Below are 5966 nucleotides of genomic sequence, written 5' to 3' on the forward strand. Positions count from 1 at the left end.
GGGGGGGGAGGTGGGTCCTCTAAAGTTACATTTAGCCAGAACTCAGTTGTTACATTTAGTGGCATAGTCTGGAACTCAGTTAATGAATGGCTACTTTCAGTCAGGCCTAGGAAACTTACATGAAACTGACTAGGCCTAGGAAAGGAGGGGTTTCCCGTTCAGCAGGAAGGGCAAGGGGAAGGAGACCTAAGGTACTGTTGTCTCCCCAGTAGTTGTCTGGCCCCTCTGGCTACTGGAGCCTCTTATGGGCACCCCCTTCAGCCCGATGGGATGGCTCCGCCGCTGTACCAGCACCACCGGGGCTAAGGCAGCAGGTCCATCCACCTCAGCTCTGTGGGCTGGGGAGCCACCTGTTCTATATCACAAGCAGTGGCAGGTGAAAGGCTGGGTTGTAAGTGGGAGCCAGAGCACAATGTGTCTGCCACTATGGGAGTAGTTCAGTTTTGTCGTCATTACTGAAGGTTGTTTAGCAGTTAAACCTGGATGCTTTGGTCCTAGAAAGATAAACAGAGAAAAATGAAAGACGGAGTGACTCTATGTTATTATTTCTAGCAGGCTATTGAATCACTTGCTACCAACTTTGGTCAGAAATATTTTAAAATACATAAGCCCAAATATGTTGATTTTATTTCTGGTCTATTTATCTTAACTTTATCATATTTTCTTATAGTATTCCTTTTCAGATGGAAGGTCTTGGGAAAAGTGGGAAATTAAATGAGTTTGAATGTAATCAAATAAAGACAGCATTCTCAGCATTTAATATTCAGATTACATTCTCCATAAATCACACTAATTTTGTTATTAATGATCATAGATTGTTTAAAGTACTATGAAGAGAACTGACATTCTCTTCACAAAACCATGACCTCCTCAAAAGATAGGTACTAGGTATTTGTTACGGGAGTCAATATCCTGACATTTATAGGTCACACATACAACTATTTGCAACATGCACTTTCAGAAGAAATTGATTGACTAATTGGAATCTCCTTTTCAACTAAACCTAATCTTAAATCTCTAATCACTATCTTTTCAGAGATGGCATTATTTTATATTCTTTATAAGAACTAAATATAGAATGAGTTATCCTTTTGTAAACCAAAGTATGTATAACTACTGTAAGTTTGTCAAGAAATATTTGAGAATTTCTTTTATAAAAAAAGCCTTCTTTTTATGTTAGGATGAAAATAATCCAAATGTGACTGTAAAGCATTTTAAAAAACAAATTTTCATTTTGCCTAAGGTATTAATGAGTGACTCTGCTTATAAGCATGGTGATTTGTCAAAAGAATATGAAGCAATACAAATACTGAAAATCATGATATAATTTGAAATTATTGGACTGAGGTTTGGACAAATATAATGATGTTTATATTTTCTTAGATCTCCTAATATAGTGGAATATTTGTGGAATAGTTTTGTAAACAAGAGGTATACATCTCTCATTTTTTACAGAGATCAATAAATCAAGGAGCTAAATATATGGACGAAAATTGAGTGTACATTACCTATCCTATCATATTATAAAATTTATACTAGCCCAAACTGTAATGGGAAGGAAATAAGGCAAGGTGTATGTCTGGAAATATTTCTAATTAAAGTTTGGATCCAAAGTTACATCTTTGGAGAAGAATACAAGAAAATATAAAGAGACCAGTCCTTTAGATTAAGCCAATAAATGTAATCAAATTAATAATTCCTGATATTGGAAAAGATATCAGTGATAGGTATAAATATATTTTATGTAAATATAAATATATATACACATACATACATCTTCACAAAATAGCAGATTATTAGGATTGAAACTCAAAACTTTGAAAATGTTTATAGGATGAGGCTTTCATTCTTTTTGGAATGTTGAGAGGCAGATTGGTATTGGATCAACATTTTCCTCTCTGGATTCTGAATCCATTTGTTTAACCAATGTCTCTAAAATAAATAAAACATCTTAATTAGCAACTGTGAAAAATTATATAACCAAACTGTATTAAATCAATGAAGTCATGCTTTGGTGGAGGGAAACCCAAACCATTTATGCAAATTATACCATATTATTGGAAACCATAGAGAAGTTAATGAAAAAGATAAGTCAGTTCTCCAGCCTTCAGAGCCATAGCTGCTCACTCAGTGTAGGAGCGACAATAAGCATGTTAAAATTTTTGTTTGTAGGTTCCTAAAGCACTGTAGGGCAGCCTTCATTGGATCACCTGTTCGGTCAGAAATCACTTAGACAACATCCTTTAGAGAGGACTGTTCGTGAAAGCCCTCTTTTTCTTTACACTGATCCAGAAACTGCCTCTAGGTAATTTTCACTGGGATAGAATTCAATGAGTTTGGAAGACATTGAAAGGGACATTATTACTTTCCTCCTGGAATAAGCCACGTACAAGTGACATCTGAAATGTATCTGTGTTCTTTTCCAAAAGAGGAATGATGACTCATAAGATGCTGTTGTATCATGGAGCTCTGGTGCCTGTCCAGGATAAACACATTTACAAAAGAAAAGCGCTGCTCTGAGATTTGGGATTGTGCTGGGAGAATAACTCAAAGACAAGTGCCTGGATGTCTCAAGTGGGAAAGGTGAGACAGAAAGCCATAAGCTGTTTGGTGCCCCTCCCTGACCTCAGACCTTGCCAGTCATTTTACGTTCCACTATTAACCATGCTGTAGGCTAGGCAACTTAATCCAACGTTGTTTTTAACTCTTGCCATTTGAAAGTCTTTCATATTGCTGTCTTACGTTTCCTCTATTGTACTTTAAGAACATTTTAAACCAATTTCTTCTTATTTGGTTCTCAACAAAGAATGGCTAATTAACAGTTTTTGTGCAACAATTCATGACATTTCCTTTTTCATGCTCAATAATAGAGCTTGACTTTGGTTTCATCTATGCCTTGACCAACGGGAGTTTCCTGTCTATTTTTTTTAGGATGCTGAAAGGACTTACCAATTAGTATACATGAGATGTTTGAAGCTCCATAGAAGAAAGTTATTACACATAAACATAAAATTACACTGTGATTAGAAATTAAGAGAATGGCTCCATGCCATTACATCACCCATTTTAGATGTCAGAGTTGTGGGCTCTGTTTTAATTTTTCCTAATAGGACTCTCTAGAAAGCAGAATGGTTGATTAAGCAAGAGTAAGATAAAGTCTGTTTCTCTGTGCCCTCAATGACTAATAACATTCATATTTATTTCAATGATATTTTAAATGATACACGGATTTCCCCCCCCCAAGCAAAAAGCAAGCCCAATTTTTGAATATTATAAGAAATGTTATTTCAGATACACAAAATCAGAAACATGTGCTTCGGGGCTAATACTATTGCTGCTCTATAAGGTCAGCTACAAAGACTCTCCATAAAGCTTGGCTAATACAAAACAAAATAGAAGCAGCTGTTGGAAGGAATGCAGCATATAAGCTCTCATTTAAGCTTATATTGAATTTCTTATTAATTTTAATTGCATGTTTTGAGCAAAAGAATTTATTAAAGAAATAAAATAAAACCTGGTTTTGCAAGTGTTCTATGACCAAACTAAAATGGACAGCGTCTGAAAGCATAAACCTCAGTTGTGGTCTTTTCTCTCCTTTTATGAAAAGGATATAGATTGTTTTTTCTGCCATAAGGGCATAAGAATCTAGGAAATATCTGTTTTTTTCTACTCTCTATATTCACACAGCTACCCAACACTCGGACACCAGATGTGTGGGAGTTTTTTTTCATCCATACATCAAGCAGTTCTCTATGGAATCTCCAGCAGATAATAGCTGGATGTCTTCTAATTCAGTTCAATTTTGACACTCTCTTACTGGAGATAGCATTAGATCCCACAGGTTGAGGACTCAGTTCCTCAAGTCTGCTGCCCACTTGAGACGCTAGGCACAAGCACTGATTATGAGCTGTGCTTCTGACCAATTGGCTCTACACTGGGGTTCCCACAGCCCTCTGGGATTTGATTAGGAGAGTTTGTAGAACCTAGAAAATATTTACTGGTTTATTAATGAGTGCTATATTAAATGATACAAATAACAGCTGAATGAAGAAGTATATAGGGCGAGGTCTTCAAGGGCCCAGAGAAGAGGAGCGTCTGTTCCTGTGGAATTGGGGTGAACCCTCCTTCCTGGCTCACAGATGTGTTCACCAACCCAGAAGCTCCTTGAACTCTATAGTTCAGGAATTTTTATGGAGGCTTCATCACATAGATATGATTGATTATTAATTCCATTTGCTGTTCTTTCCTCCTCTCTAGAGAATTAAGGCTCCAAGCTTATAATCCTGGCTTGGTCTTTCTGGTGACCAGACCCCATCTAGGAGCCTACCAAGAGTCACCTCAGTTGAACAAAGAAATGCTCCCATTGCCTAGGAAATCCCAAAGAATGTGGGAAGTGGGGCCAGAGACCAAACACTAAATAAAAGATTCTCCTAGCACGTCTATTGCTCAAGAAATTATAAGGAGCTCTGCGCCAGGCACTGAGGGCAGAGACTAATATGCGTATTTCTTATTTCACAGCAGGTTAATATAAAATACTTTTTTTCCCTTCACAGTGGATTACAAGACTCAGGTACTGAAAATTTTATTTCAAACCATAAGACTTTGAGATTGTTTTGAGAACTGAATGAATATTGCTTTTATATGTTTTACATACTCTCATTATAGTACATATAGTTCTGAACTTAATTATAAATACAATAAATGGCAGGGACTAGGGGCACATTATTTAGGCAACTCATTGACCAGATACTGAAAGTGGATTGATACCAACATTTTCTTGATTTCAACTTAAGATCTGACTCAGAGTTCTAGTCCTTCTCTCCCTTCTGTCCCTCCTTCCTTCTCCTTAAAAATTTCTCTTGATGTGGCAGTGCCGGTGGCTCAAAGGAGTAGGGCACCGGCCCCATATGCTGGAGCTGGTGGGTTCAAACCCAGCCCCAGCCAAAAACTGCAAAAAAAAAAAAAAATTCTCTTGATGTACTGCTGACATGTGACTTGGGTGTGCTATATAAAACTTGGCTATCTGCCTCAAAAATTTTTAAGTTTTTCCATAATGAACATGTATTTCTTTTATGACTAGAAAAGACTAGCATTAATATAATTGCTGTATAGATTTAGAGAATATATTTAAAAAGTAGTTGTGTAGTGAATCATTTATTTTGAGAGATCTCAAGAACTGAACTCTCTCTCTCTATATATATGTATATATGATTGATTTAATGTTTTGAACAATGTTTTCAGGGGTTTGGGTAGTGGTGAAACTCACCATACCATTATTATATTTTGCACATAGTGTATTACTGAGTATTCATAACATACTTAATTAACATTAATAACTGATTGCCTCCTAGGATAATATTTTGGAGGTTGCAATCACTCAGTTAAGTGAATGAGTCAACAACAAATGGAGAAGGAACCCCCCCCATCATTATATTTAGCATATTTTGTATAGGATTATAATCTAACTTGAAACATGGTCTGCAGTTTGCCCTAGATTGCTCAAATGCTCCTGAGATGATGGTGTATTCCTGTCCACAAGTAAATGTCAAAGAAAATAAGTTGGAATACATTACAATGATTATGTAGTATACATTGTTATGCCTTGAGTAAAATCAAGACATGTGGACAGATACATTTACTAAGGAATGTTCTAAAGGGCCAGGGTAGATTTAAGTATGCACTTATTTAAGCTACATGTAAGTAGGCTAGTTTCCATTTTTCTGTTTATGACACCCACATTCCTACGGAGATGAGCAAGAGAGCTGTAGCCGGTATAGTTTCTCCTCACTCTCCTCTTTCTGATTTTGGGAGCAACATCAGTGCTCCTTATGTTCTCTGTTGAGTTGGGTGCATGTCCTCAGTCCATCAGGGTGCCTTTTTAGTTTTTAGAACTGTAGTAAATTTTTCCCTAAAAAAATGGCTTCAAATTTGAATACTGAATATAGGTTAAGTTTATTTGAGAGGAG

This window comes from Otolemur garnettii, unplaced genomic scaffold (genome assembly GCF_000181295.1).
Source record: "Otolemur garnettii isolate 467f Iridium unplaced genomic scaffold, OtoGar3 scaffold00103, whole genome shotgun sequence".
NCBI classification, from domain to species: domain Eukaryota; kingdom Metazoa; phylum Chordata; class Mammalia; order Primates; family Galagidae; genus Otolemur; species Otolemur garnettii.